Genomic DNA, 15,579 nt, shown 5'->3' with positions numbered 1-15,579 from the left:
TTGTCTTCTTTTCCCCCCCCCCCCCCTTTCTTTTTAAATTGAATAAAACTTGGAGAGGAAAAGATTGATCTGTCCTAGTTCTGAACCTAAGTAAGGCTGAATTTAAAGATCTTGATAAATCTGTTGCACAATCTGGGGCTCTTCACTGAAGATATTCTGTCATCTATATTTAAGAATTTGGGAATCAACCTGTTTGTACAATACAAAAACAAAACACGTGATTAGCAGTAGGGAAAACCTGTTATTATCTGTCATTTATTATGTAACTTCACCAGCCTCGGAATGGTGAGAAGTTGACATCACTGTAGTTTACTTATTTGGAGTTGCAGTGTGGGGAAAACACAAAAAAATTGCCTCAATCTAATACGGTGCAATAACCATGTGCTTCATCTGGTTCCTCAGGGGGAAAAAACAAAACAAAACAAAACAAACCCCCCCAAACCCAACCCTGAAAAGAAACCCCAACAAAAAGAAAAACAAAATATTAAAATCACATTTGCCATGAAGACTTGTTTTATCTAGCAACCACACATCATTATGATAAAGATTCGACCCTTTCATTTTTTATTTTTTGATACAACTGACTATGTTAAAGAATGATATTTTTGAGAAGTGTTAAGGGAACTAGGCCTTAAGCCTCATTGTTTCTAAGACTATTCATGTCAGACATATAACTAATGACGAGAGATTGTTTTAGAGGTGATTAATAGAATGCAGGTGCTTATAAAACAATATGCATAAGCTGCTTATTTGTCCCATGTGTAGCCCTCAGTATGGCTGGCTTAAAACCCAGTCAAGCTGAATCAACAGAAAAAGGATCATACATCTTAGATCTCAGACATAAGAATAGGTAAGTGATTAACTTTAGAGTAAGATGAATTAAGAGAACAACCTGAGTGATTCTCAGAAATTCAAAGGTGATCTTTGGTGTGTAAGAAGATAAGTGACTGTGGTGACTGGAGACCTTCTGCCTACGACCACTAACTTCAGAAGAACCTGCACAAGACAATAAGAATCAGTTGAGACAGGAAAATGTATTGGACTTTTGAAACCACTGGAGGATAGAGAACTGAGAGTTTGTGGAAGAACACCTAGAACTTCTTTTGACAAATCTTCAATTGCATATTGCTTTGTAAAATTATATATATATAGAAGGCATTTTTGAGTTATCTTTTGCCATTCACTGTGGTGGTGGCCCAACTCTGAGTTGTTAATAAAGCAAACCTAGAGAAATCCATGACTAAAATTCTTTAACAGAATAGAGATTCCCTACCATTATTCTGATTGTTACAGAAATATAGACAGAAGCAAGGTAATCCTATGAATTCACCAAATGTCACTAGAAAAGTGAGTAGAAAGCATTTCAAGTTAGAGTGAGAAAGCTGGGTTAAGCATCAGAAGTCATTCACACTTAAAAGTAGGCAAAAAAATTAACACAGGAGTTGTATCCATATGTTTTTCAACTTTGCTTCAAAACCAAAGTGTTTTAGTGGAGCACTTTAGAATGTAATTTTTTCTGAGACAAACAGATTTTTTTCCTTTCAGGTTCTTGACTGAGATGGAGTTCTATGTGATCATTTGTTCTACATCAAACTAGATGTAACATGGTACCAAATATGATGAGGCAGCAGATGGAAGCTAAAGGAAAATCACGTCGAGAACAGATACTTATATTATGGAACATCTGCTATTCAGGAATGGAGGAATACATTTGGAATAACCTTGCAATAAAGGAAATTGAATCCAGGTAATGTTTAGAACAAGTAATACAAGGGTCCTGTTTCCCAATGTGTCAATGACTTCATGCTTGTATTCCCCAAGAAAATATTTTGGAGGACTGTAACCTATAGGAAGAAACAAGGAAACTTTTTTCACCTCATTTAAAAGAGAAAATAAAGTTCTACCTGTTATTATATAACACCCTGTCTTGAAAAGTGAACTTCAAAGGTTTGAAAATCTCTGAAATGTCATTTATTTCTGACAGGAACATAGTGAACACAGGCTTGATTGTAGTGATTTGCCAGACTTAATATCTATGATGGAGATCTTCTGTAGTCAAGAAACACCTTTGTTGCCTAAGTTTAAGCCCACAAATCTCAGTACTGCAGAAAAATGGATTTCAGTATATCACAACAGTGATCCTACAACAGCAAGATCATGTGAAGTTAGTGAAGATAATAATCACAGTTGAGTTTTTTCCTTTCCATATGAAAGCAGGAAAGACCTGACTGTATAAAACCACTTTTAATTAGCACGTTGTTAAATAAACAGTGTAGCCAGATGTACTACTGTAGAAAGTTAGCAAGCTACTGTGTAGTAAGTGAATAACCCATTGCATAGATTTTTTAACTCTAAATATAGAAAGCTTTAATAGTAGGAAAAAGTTTCATGCTATGGTACTGAAAAACCTATAGTCTAGGTTCTACCTGTATTCTACCTATAAATTCTACTTATATTAAGAAAAGAAGTGTCGCTTTCCTTCCTGTTTCATGAATAATCTGCTCTCACTAATTTGCAAGACAATTAGCTTCTGGTGTTTCTTCTTTTGTGCAATTTGAATGTTCAAATAGCAGGTGGTCTTGTATTTCTTTCCCTGTATATACTTAAGACCCTGTTTCAGACGCAAATCTGCATCTTTTCTAGATCCTCCAAAGAGTTATTTCCCCCAAAATTCAATGTCCTTAAAGTATGGAAAGGTTACCGTACAGCCTGACTGACAGCTTCAGCTCGCAAAGTAATTTACTATTTGTGCCAAATGATGTTTTTATGATTCTTCAGGAAAATAAATAAATATATATTTTTTTCTGGAAAGGACTTTGCAGTTCAACAAGTCCAGTTCTTGCTATTATAGACTTATGTCACAGGGAAAAACTGCTCAGTTCTCACAGTTTAAACCAAGTTGAGATTGAAGTAGTTTATGGATTTATCGAAGACACATAATTAACTGGCAATCAGTGACCTGTGCTTTCAGGATTAGTATCAACCACACAAGAGATAAACCACAGCAGTAGAGACTTACAGAATGCTAATTTACAACTACAAGGTTCTAAACACCCCTCACTCTATATCTAATCCCCCAAAGGGCTATTGCCCATCCACCGACCCCTCCACAGGCCATGTGGCTTACACACACACGCACGTGGATGTAGGCCCCCACCCCGCCAGCCAGAAGTGCAAGTTCCCCGCTCACTCCCCCTTCCTGGGGAAGACGAGGGTACTCCAGCCCTACATGCCTCCGTGCCAACTCCACAACTGCTCACCCTAGTGAGGAAGCCCCCGGGGGTCACACCTCCATTCCCTGCAGGTGGCCCACAAGCCCCCTCATGAGGGGGCTGCTCCTGGCACCCCCTGGGGACGCTGTCCTGCCAGGCCCAGGAAGGGGCAGGGACTCACTGTGCGGATGCTCCTCTGCTACCAGCTCTGTCTCCCCTCCACTACAAATCTTCTTCTATACTTCTTTTCAAGCTTACACACAACTGCAGTCATCACCTGATCAAGGTCTGTCTTTAAGAATGGGAAAGGTTATTGCCTCTAGAGTAAATCCTCTTGAAATTTCTTTCCAAAATTTAATCTCGTCATACGGAATTTCATTTACTTTAATTTCCAGCTTCAATTTGTTCAATGCCTGTTTGTGACATGTTGTTCTTATATCAACACTTTCCTTACTTTCATTTGCAAATGATGACTTTTTGGCATCAAATTCTTTCTATCCACCAAGAAAACAATGGAAAAAAATTGAAAAATTTTAGAGGTTTAAAAAGAATAAATTTATTTGAATAAGATGTTTTAACTGGCTTCCAGACTCAGGCCAAAAATATTGTTTTGTAGGAAAAAAGCAAACACAAATTTCTTCGTTTCCTTTTATAATGACAAATGTCAAATCACAGAATTTCCAGTGAAATCAAAAGGTTTTTCTGTCCTTTCTTGGACTGGAGTTTCAAACAGACAGTAAAAGTAGGCTTCATCTCCAGACTGACTTCCACATTTATGTGTCTAAATGTAGATGTACATGTGTGCTAATTGTAAACACGCCTGGTACTGACAGTGGAGTCATGTTCAGTAGACCACAATTCAGCTCATTCTGAAGAAGACACTTTGTCCTGGTTTCAGCTGGGATAGAGTTAACTGTCTTCCTAGTAGCTGGTACAGTGCTGTGTTTTGAGTTAAGTATGGGAAGAATGTTGATAACACACTGATGTTTTCAGTTGTTGCTCAGTAGTGTTTAGCCTAAAGTCAAGGATTTTTCAGCTTCTCGTGCCCAGCCAGCGAGAAAGCTGGAGGGGCACAAGAAGTTGGCACAGGACACAGCTGGGGCACCTGACCCAAACTGGCCAACGGTGTATTCCGTACCATGGGATGTCCCATCTAGTTTAGGAACTGGGGAGTGGGGGCAGGGAATCGCCGCTCGGGGACTGGCTGGGTGTCGGTCGGCGGGTGGTGAGCAATTGCCCTGCGCATCATTTGTACATTTCAATCCTTTTCTTACTACTGTTGTCATTTTATTAGTGTTATCATTATCATTATTAGTTTCTTCTTTTCTGTTCTATTAAACCGTTCTTATCTCAACCCACAAGTTTTATTTCTTTTTCCCGATTTTCTCCCCCATCCCACTGGATGGGGGGGGGTGAGTGAGCGGCTGCGTGGTGCTTAGTTGCTGGCTGGGGTTAAACCACGACACACTTAAAGGTCAATTCATCTTCCCCACAGAGTTACCTAGTGCCCTTTGAAATGTCTTATGGTATCTGAGAAATTCACGTGAATTTCTGGAAGATATGACATAAGACCTAGGGATAACCTGTGCTTACGTTGGTAGCTGGAAGCCTGGTGGAGTCCAGTAAGTGAGTTTCTCTTTTAATCAACTGAATATATAACTAGGTTAGACCTTTGTACGTGTAAGCACATACACCTAGGTGTCTCTGTCTGGAGCTGATGTCCACTTGTAACTACAGTTATTGAGGAGATACATAATTCAGCCAACCTGCAGACATACTGCCTCACTAAAGAGAACTGCGTGAAATAATGAAATAGGAAAAAATACATAGTTTCTAGAAAAGAATTTGGATTAAAAAAAAAGTGAAATCAGGTCAGATTCAGAAAACAATATTGCAGCTTAGATTAAATTAACAGAAAATCAAAACATGTAAAAATGACTAATTTGATTTCTTTCACTCTGAAATATATTTTCAGCTTTGTCAAAGTTAAATGGAAATAAAAGGCATTTTAAGTTCAGTGAAACATTTCAGGTATACCCAGAACAAATTTTATTTTTTTCTTTAGCCTTTCCACTGAAACAGATGCTTCGTTGCTTTTACAGTTCAGTGTCTCAGCAGTGTATTCATTGATTTCTGTAGGCACAAACTCAGATCCCTTAGTGATAATGATGATCTTGCTGTTCAGTCATTGCCAGAAAATAGAATCCATGAGTTTGGTCCCGGTACCACCCTGTTCTCTGTGGTAAGTTTGTCATTTTATGAAAATCCAGAAAGTTTTAATTCTGGTTACTCACTAGTTCTCAGAAGAAGCAGGAAAAAGTCAGGAGAGGAAACCAAAAGTTTGAGAAAACCTTAAACAAAGCTGGATTTACTATCTGGGAGTAAATTATTTTAAGAGTCCCATAGAACACACACCAGGGCACCTCGTTCTCTTGTTTCTTGTGCAGCTTGGCCACTAAAAATATATCTTTGGTTTTGGATGTTATTGTTCCATGTGGGTACAGAAAACCAGGAAAAAAAAGTCCTAAAAATCAAGGAAGTTTTCAAGAGATTCTGGATATGTTGCTTATACTTTGGATTTTCCTGTCTGTAAGACAGATATCCCAACGTTTTTTTACCTATCGTATTCAATTGTCTGAGTTGCTTGTGCAGAAAATTCTCAGTCTTAAGTTAGAGACTGGTTTGGAAGGACAGAGAAATGTGTATCTTTTGGGGGGGCGGGATTCAGTGTTCAGAAGTAAATGCCGTTGGCATTTGGCCACAATTAATTTAGAGGACATCTGTGAAGGATCACCAGCAGAGAGGCTTCATGTCACCAGTCTTTCATGAGACTCACAGGAGCAAGGGAGTCTAGACATGTTTCCTCTTTATATATTAGATTTTGGAGGGCACCAGAAAACCCAGCCCTCTGTTACTGTTTTGCCCTCTGGGTACTGCAAGACACTGACATTTTGGGACTATTGTTTCTTGGAGTCTGCCTGTGAGACACAGTATGGACTGGTTAACAAGGGAGGCAATTGTTTTGTCTTTGACAAAACCACCACTTTTCATTCCTGTCAGGAATCTGAAGCATCTGATGACATCTTGTATTGTGATTTGGTGCCCTAGTGAAGAACAGTTCTCAGAAAGTCCTTCTTTCCCACAGTTCACTGAGTTTATGAAAATATTTATCTCCATAAATGTCTCAGCTCTAATGTATTCCTCACTTTGTTCTCCACCATGGCCTGTGGTCATTGGCCAACTCTTGAATAATACAAACCAGGTTATAAACCTCCTAGGGAGAATATACATAGGTAGGTAGCCAGATGACAGGTGAATGGTGAAGGAAGGATAAAGAAGTGAGCCCTTATTGAAGAAAGTTGGAGGTGAAAAAGACAGACATTAATCCTCATATCTGTTGTCAGGTACAGTCAGAGGATATGAGTAACAGCCAGTTAGAGGTAATAGGTAGCATCTTCTGGTTGTTAACCCAGTGATACAGTCCTTGCCTCAGAAATTTCAGTAATATGCTAGTAAGTAATGACAGGGCTCAAACAAGCTTTTCTTTGTAGAGCTGCCTGGTGAATTCAAAACGTCATGATTTGGTGATGTTTATTTTGATCTGGGTAGGAGTGTTTGCACTTGTGGGCATGGTGTGCTGAATGCTGGTACAACCATCTTCTTTGGCTGGGTAAAGACCTGTAGTGTAGAACTACATAGTCCTCCCCAGCATGGTTTACAGCAACAGGGCGGCCTTTATGAGAACATTAATAGAGCAGTGGACCTGAGCATTTTTGCAGTAAGAGCTTCAGACTGGTCCAATATTTAAACTCTTACTGGATACTCTAATACATCTTTTCTATACACTGGGTTTATATAGGCAGTCCTTGTCCTCCATAGGTGTATATTACTCATTTTCTGCCACAAGTTTTTTACTTTCTTCCCTGACTTCTTAGCACCATACAGTCTATAAAGTACTCAGAAATAATTCTGTTAAAAAGTGAAGGCATGCCACACTATGATCTATCTGCATTAATACAGCTTTTACACATGAGGAAGTAACTGCTGAATTTGAATGAGATAATTATGGGCAAATGCATCAACAGAGAGGCAGACATTTTAAAGCTTCAGACACTAATTGCCTGTTTTGTTTTGTTCTTAGTGGGTATCTTTTATTTTTGCCTTTGAAAACTTGTATGCTTGCAGCCAGCTTTCTCAGATGTGTAAAATAAGAAAGAATACATTGATTTGAGAAATAAGAAGCAGCCACAAATGTAAACAAGATATGCCTTTTTGTCTCACATCAGAATACTTTTTCCTTTTGACCCTCATTAATCTCCTGCAGTTTTCTTGCTAAGGCATGTTTATCACAACAAGAAGACACTTCATCAGATGTAACCATGATCTGAGTAAGGGGTTATGCAGTTGTGTGGCTGCATCCAACATGTGCTGCATAAACAAATACTTTGCTAGATAGTATTATTATGGGAAAACTTTCTTCTTAATCCCCTTGGAAGTCCTTACCTGTGCTGATGGATTCAAGAAGCAAAACAATTACAGAAGAGATTTATACATTTCCCTATGCAGTGTGACTTCCTTTGAGTTGCAAGAGTGATGGTCTTCTCTAATGATCAGTCCACATTCCAATTCACCCAATCAATTTCCATTTTACTTTGAAGGTGGGCATCAAATAACCTTTCCTTTGGGTATGACCTTTAATAATTTCCAGATCTGTAGTAATGACATAAAGATTCTATATCCTATTATCAGTGTAGGCTCATCCTCCTACCCTATTAGTTTTGCCCTTTGGGTCTTCCAAACTCTTTATCACTTCCAAATGCATCTGACACTGCCAGGAATTTACTAAAACTACATACTTATTAATCTTTTAAGAAGCATATTCATTTCTATATAACTTTTAAAAGACTCTTTTCAATTTCTTCTATTTTTATGGTGGAAAACTACTCATTGATTCCTTAGCTTGATTTATCATGTCTTTCATAAATCAGCAAGAAGAATATAATAAATGCTAAAGCATCAAATCCAAGCTAGAGAAAAAGAATCAATAAATTAATGTATTTTCATTTGTTACATTTGCTTTTCCAGTTTTAACCTTTAAGACATAATCTTGACATAATTTCTGTCTTTTCTAATTAAGAAATGTAAAAATATTAGGGTGGGATCTTAAGTGTGACTCAGATCAAAATCACAACATCCAGAGCCTGAGTCAGTTGCCTCAATATAAGTATCTAGAACCATTTGGGACAGCCTAGGTAATCAGAGACATCTTCAAACAGCTGGCAGATGTGATGCAGGTACTATAAAAGTCATATTCACGTCTGGTTCTGGGAGGTCTCAAAATTTTAGTTCCCTGACGAAATCCACCTTATTGTACTGGGACCTGAATTTCTGGTACAGTTAATGGAGAGAGATAAAGATCTTTGAAGGTCTTCAGACTGAAGTCTTATCTACTTGAGTGGATAGGTCCTGGAAGACTTTGGGGTCACATAGATGTTTCTGGACAATTTGACAAGCGGACAATATGGAGGCACTGAATCCTTTTCATTAGAAGATGGTTTCAGGAGGCATTCACATTGTAGATGCAGGTTACTTCCTAGGCTAAGCAGTCTGAAATCTGTAACTATTTTAGTAATAAAATAAATAATACAATAATATCGGGAATTCAGACTTCATTGAAACCTCATTGATAAGAGATTTATCATTAAAATCATGAAAATATATGAGAATGCAACAGAAAGTTAAATTCCTAGCCTTCTCATTGATGTCCTGCAAAGGCAGGCTTTCGCAGACAATAAAATATCACATTAAGAGAAACGTTAAAGACACAGCATTAGAGAGAAACATCTATCAGAAGTTGTAGTGATCCAATAGCAGCAGGACTGGGGTGTATGTGGATTAATAGAACAGATCTTAAGAAAATAAATCAATAAAAGAAGGAGAAAAGCCACGTTACAGGTACGTAAGAAAACACAAATTCTCTTAAGTAAAACATGTCAAGGCTTGAAATGAACCCTGTTCACCCCAGGACAGCAACTCACCTGGAAACTTTTACCAGTTTCAATATTCAGATGGTTCAAAGCCATTAAACTCCCCAAAAAGCAGAGACTTGATCTGTCTCTAACATTCTAAACAAACACCACTGACCATTAGTTCGTTTCAACATGCAAAACTCTGTTCATTACCCTTGCCTGACCACTTTGGAAATTAATTATATTAATATCATAGTTTTTGTTATGCTAAGTTTTCCTGCAGACCTTTTTTTGCCAAAATTTATAGACTACTTTTAACTCAGATGTTATCAAAGTTTATCCTTGTACTTCAGAACCACTGCTTTCTGTAACTGTAAACCATGTTTTGTGTTAAAATGTGAATCAGAAGTAGCTTTTCAAAGATCCTGTTAATCAGTGAGTATTAACAACACTTCATTGTTAGAATAACAATGGAATAAAAAATAGAGCTTCTTCTTTTGTGACCTTTCTGTAACCAATTTAGAAATGTAACTTCATTTTCCTTGAACTCCAAGGTCTGTTTTATCTATATTTTCTTATTTGAAATACTGAGGTTTGGGGTTTTTTTTCCCCCATTTCTTTTGAATAACCTGGTTTTCCTCTGTCTAGTTCCTAAGCTGATTCAGCCATCATAATAATTATTTCTGACTAGACTTTAATTGCACTTTATCAACCAAGAACCATTGTTTAGTGAGTTGATAGGTTTGGCAGTGATATTGAAGAATTTGTCATGCTGTACATGGAGAAGATACATTAGAATGTAATTACATCAAATAATGGAAATGAAAGAGAACAACACAAAAAAGAGAAACAAAGGTAACATTCTTCAAAATTCTACTAAATTTCTCCTTGTGTCAGTATCCTACTGGACTACTCTGACCAATAAGTGAATCTCTCTCCATGGATTCAGTGAAAGGGCTCAATGGAAAATATTGCAGGCTTCTTTTTGGAGGGGCTATTCTACAGGGGAAAAAAAAAAAAAGAGAGAAAGAGAGAGAGAGATTTGTTATAATGGAAAATACCTAGTAAATATCAATAAAATTTTCAAAATTTTGGCACATGACGCGGTCTTTTTTTTTGGAAAAAAATATTCAGGTAACAATATATGTAACAGCAGGCCACTAATCTGTTGGAGTTTTTTTAGGATGCAGACCATTACAGGAAAAATGTGAACAATATTGTCCAAAAGGACTACATTTAAGTAAATGAGATACTAGGTTTGGGGTAAATAAAATAAATCAGGAGAAGCTATATTATCCATCAGCTGAAATGTATTTAAAATATACTCATGTGGAAAGTTTCACAAAATCACATGGTCACAGAGATTCCGAATATAGAAGGACCAGAAGGACCAGGATCATAAAATTAATTAAGGAAAAGCATATTATTTGCCTTAAGTACCAAGGAAGGAAGTCTGTTAGATTAGCTTTTTCTGTCTGTTTCTTAATATACAATCCATGTATTTCTTGAACTAATTTCCAGTTTCGAATGTCCAGATTTTACAGCCTGTTACACATTCAGCTTGTCTTGTGAGCAGATGATTTCTACTTTTAGCAACAATTTTGTATACAGCTGACGTGCAGAGTACCTTAGCTAAGTCTAGCTAATCATGATGTATGAGCTAAAAAACAGAGAAAAAGTCACCTCAACTATTACTCTTATCTTTCCTACCTTTTTGATAAAATTTACATAAATTCAGCCATCCTTCCTACTGCTTATTAGACCTTTGCTTGGGTAGAGGAAGCTAGAAACTGTGGGGAGTTTGCAGAGTGAAAAATGTGCCTTTTTTTTCTGCATATTTGCCCTGAATTTACGTGCCAGAAGAATGAATGAATGAAAGCTGTTGGTTGTCACCAGGGACCATCTGTCTCTGTCCATGTAAAGAGGATTTTGGAATCAGATCACCTTTGCTTTGCTTATGAAGAGGAGGAGAAAATATCTGTTGGTAGCTCAAAAGCTAGAGAAAGACAAACCATCTGGAATTGACAGGTCTCCAAAGGGAAAGGTGGCATTTTGGATCAAGGTTAGGCAATATGGAAGCCCGTTATCAGGGAGAGTTAGTGGAACTTTTTAAATGCCGATTTGGCTTTTGTATTTCACTTTCTTATTGCCATAACATGAGAATGAGATGCTTATTTTCAGGGCTCCAGTTCCAGTTCCCTTTTTACATCTGTATAATATAACGCAAAAAACCAGAATGTTGTGAGCATGTTTCCCAATAGCTCTTGATGCCACAGTTGAAATTCTGACTTTGAGTTTTAAATAAAAACCCCCACCTTTGACTCACAGAAAAAGTGAGTCAAAATGTAGGCAGTGTGGGTGAACTATAGTTGGAGCTTTAATTCAGGTTCAAGACCTGAATTAATACCCTGATGTGAACATAGATCAAGACATTCTCTGCTGATGGAGATCCCAAGAAAAAATGAAACAATGAGGAAGAATAAAGCGTTTTTCCTTCCCAAATCATTAGGCATTCTAGGAGGTACACTCCGTGTCTGCAAGGTCTTTTTTAGCCTCTCGAATGGGGAAGTGCTGGAAATGGCGGGGAGATATAAAATCTTCTCCGCATTCCTGAGGAGGAATTAGAATAAGTTGAAAATACTGTTGGTCTTTGCGACAAAGCTTCTCTGGTCTGAACTTTACCCACCAGTTCTCAAGTCACAGCTTGAAATACTTTTGGGAATGCTCAGGAAGAGAAAACCTCAGGGAAAAACTGTTTTGCTCATTTAACCTTTTTTGCCAGACATTTTCAGTTTACAGTTTGGATTTTGTCACCATCCCTTAGGACAGTATTTCTGTTCTCTGGAGAAATGCATGAAAGACACAAACTGCACAAGGATATTTAGGATTAAGCTATAAATGCTGACTGACGTGTACTGGAAACAGATGCCCTGAGTCTACTCCTGAGCTCACTTTTATTCATCACAGCATTATTTTAGTAAAGATTTTAACAAATACTTCACAGACAAGAGACACTCTTTTCTTCCAGTTACCTTCAATAATTTTTGTTGGTTGCCTTTCCCTGATTGTAACATCAACAACTTCTTATGAGCAGGTACCCACAATTTCTACTTTAATTTCAGCTGGGTGCAAAGTCTCAGTGACTTAAATGCTAATGTAGCAAATCAAATTTTAAACTGAATATAGGAGAAAAAAGGCAGTGTCATACTGACAACCTCTTGACTGTAAATTAAAATAAGAGAGTTATTTTACATACTGTTTCCTTTATTCTAATCCATTTTTTTACTGCTCAAGTAAACTGATGAAAGTTTTTCCAAGAAAACTGAAATAAAAATTCATTGAATGGAACTGAGCATCATGAATTAGCTTCTTTGATACTGTAAGAAATTTAAGTTTTTAAAAATAGATTATTTCATCAATTCAATGTTCAGTTACAACATTTTCCTATTAATTTTTTGTGCAAAAATTTCAGCTGAGAAATTTTATATACTCTAAAGACAAAAATATATATTGACAACAGGTGCTAATGTTAATGAATATGTCAAATTCTTGGACATGTCTGTTCTTTCCCAGGGCTCAGGATGCTGTTTTTGTGACTGATGTCATAACTGGTGTTCTTGTGACAGGAAGAAAGTATAGAAAACTAATGTCGTAAACTTTAAAGATATATTCTGTGTCTTAAGAGAATTGTCATTGGCTTATAATTTAGCATTGACAAGTTGTTCATAATTTACCCTGTGAGACAAATTGACAGCCAAGGCTATATTTTATTTTCTACTTACACTGTTGGGTTTGGATTTTTTAATTTTTTTTTTTCAGAAACTATTACTGTTTATAGCCAGATTTCAAAATAGTCAAGAGAAGGCATTATCTCTGCTGATATCTTTCAAATTACTTTTAGTAAGGATTAGTCAATGACCAGACTTCAGCTTCTTTGAAATTAAGCTTCTTTGAGCACTATTAAGAAAACAAAACGTGGAAATAAAGTAAAATGACGCAGTATGAAAATTACTTTCTATCAAACAGTTTGTTCTTCATTAGAGGATAATTTAGACTGCAATGGATTTTTGGAAGTCATATATGCTAACCTGTTCCTCAAAGCAGGGCTATCAGGTTGCCTGAGGTCTAGCTGAATTTTGAAAGTCTCCAAAGGTGGAGGTTCCACAGCTGCTCTGGGCAGCCAGTTCTAGTGCTTCAGCACATTTAGTATGATTTGGTTTATGGTCTTTCTTCATCACTCATGAATAGGTTAACTTCTTTTTTTCTTACATTACAGTCAGCTTTTTTTAATTCTTTTTTTTTTTTCTTCTGTATATTTTCCAGATCGGCTAACTGTTCTGCTTCCTTATTGGGTCTCAGCTGGTGAAGATCATCCTGTGAGACATAGCCACAGTGCACAGGAGCACTAATATTACTAAAGATTTGTACAGTTTAAATTTGGAAGTAGCAAGGTCTGCAGAAAGTAAAGAGAAACAATAATATTTTAGATGAACTCTGTATTTTATCTTTGTGTTACAAGCTTTGAAAGATATTCTACTTTTGAAATCTTTCTTTGAAAATTTCCTGATAATGTGAATGAAGAACCAAGGAGATCTAAAGCTCCTTTACTTGTCAGCTTGCAAAGGATAATATAAAATAGCACAATCGGAATAACACATAGCCGAGTGCCATCTGTATATGTTACTAGAGGAATGAAATGGCAACATCAGAGGATGCTGGGAATTTAAAAGGATCATTATTTATACAGTCATTTGTTATTTTGGAAGCTGTTGTTTGTCTTTTTTTTTTTCTTTTTTGTTTCAGACATTAGTCACTGAGTTGATCCAAGTTCCCTTTTGGGCTACTTAGAATTATGATTTGCAAATGAGTTGCAAATGCCTGAGTGTGAGTATTTGTATGTATGTGAGAGAGAAAATATATGCATAGTTCTATGCAAGGACAGGAAGAATTACAAGGGGCATCATAATCATAGTAGCTGGAACAATCGGTTGTTATGGATTTCTTGCTCTGAAAGAGTGGCTTTGAATATCTTTTTAGCATTGTGCTATGCTAGTGTCCCAGACAGAACTTGAAAATGACATCCCAAAGATTTCTATTACTCTTTGGTGGAGATACATGAGAGATTTCATGAAGTCTAGGGGCCTTGCTACTGCTAGTGATTTTATGTGAAAGGCACAGGGTTTTTTTTCTTGCTTTCTCCTTTCTTTACCAATAACTGGAGTGACATTTACTGTAATTAAGCTTTTGCAGTATGTGATCTGAAGATTCATAGTTATGGTGATTCTTCCTCTTAATAAAAATATCCCTCCTCCTAAAAAAGAAATCTTAAAACATCACACTGTTAAGTTCACAAATTTTATGGAATAACAGCTGTACTTTGGACAGAGACAGTTATTGGTTTACTGTGAGTATACCATCACCATTCAAGGTAGAAATTTACCATAACTATAAAGCTATTTTTTAAAATAAAGATGTTTTTTATTCAGTCGTCTCTTTTTAGAATGATTGTATGTATCAATGAAATAGTAAATATAGAAAAAGAATGTTTGTCAGATAACAGTTTGGTCTGATGTATGACTAGCCCTGACGTACTGCAAACCATAGAACTGAAACATTCTTCAGTGGTTACTGCCACCTACAAAACACAGAGCAAGAGCCAGGAGTGGGCAGAGACATGCTAATAAGATGGTAGCCCACCTTTCCTTAGGTACCTATCAATGTCTAAAGGAAAAAGGGCAAGACTGTGGTAAATGGTATCTGCAGTCCCAGAGCAGGAGGTGGGTTCAAGAGGGGGAGTGGGACTGACTCAATGTACTTTTTCAGCAGTTTCTTGAAAGTTTAGTAGTTCATGCACTGACTCAAATGCAGAACAGTGCCTTAAGGCAATGTCTAACCAATTGCGACTAGATCTAGTTTAGTTTGCCACTATCAAAGATGTTAGCGGTTTCTAAAATGTTATTGTTTTTACTGCTCATGGAACCTGCTGCATGTTGGGGAAGAGAAAAAGTGTATTTTATCAAAATAGTTTAAAAGTGGGTTTGTGTGGCTAGTATTACATAGGCAGAGTAGCCAGGCCTGAAGTTAGGCTTTGCTGAAGAAAAGGAGCAGAGGAATTGTAATCATGCTGGCTAATCATGCACAGTAATGTTAATAATCAGAGACGGTAATATCTCAGACAGTCACTGCTAGTAAGAGTGACAGCTTATGTTTAGGACATGAAGACTCATGGTCTTTCCACAGTAGTGAATTAATTGTGCCCAGGAAATGAGGCACAGAATGGCCCATCATTAATAATAAACTTCCTTAGACCTGAGAGCACGATGTAGAGCACACAAACTGCCTGCTGGGAATGGTCACTCCAGCCATGATTTGAACTGGGGCGGGAGAGCTCCTTGGCC

The sequence above is a fragment of the Haliaeetus leucocephalus genome, unplaced genomic scaffold, assembly GCF_000737465.1.
Source record: "Haliaeetus leucocephalus isolate CR32 unplaced genomic scaffold, Haliaeetus_leucocephalus-4.0 Scaffold384, whole genome shotgun sequence".
Lineage (NCBI taxonomy): Eukaryota > Metazoa > Chordata > Aves > Accipitriformes > Accipitridae > Haliaeetus > Haliaeetus leucocephalus.
Note: the sequence above shows the minus strand (reverse complement) of the source record.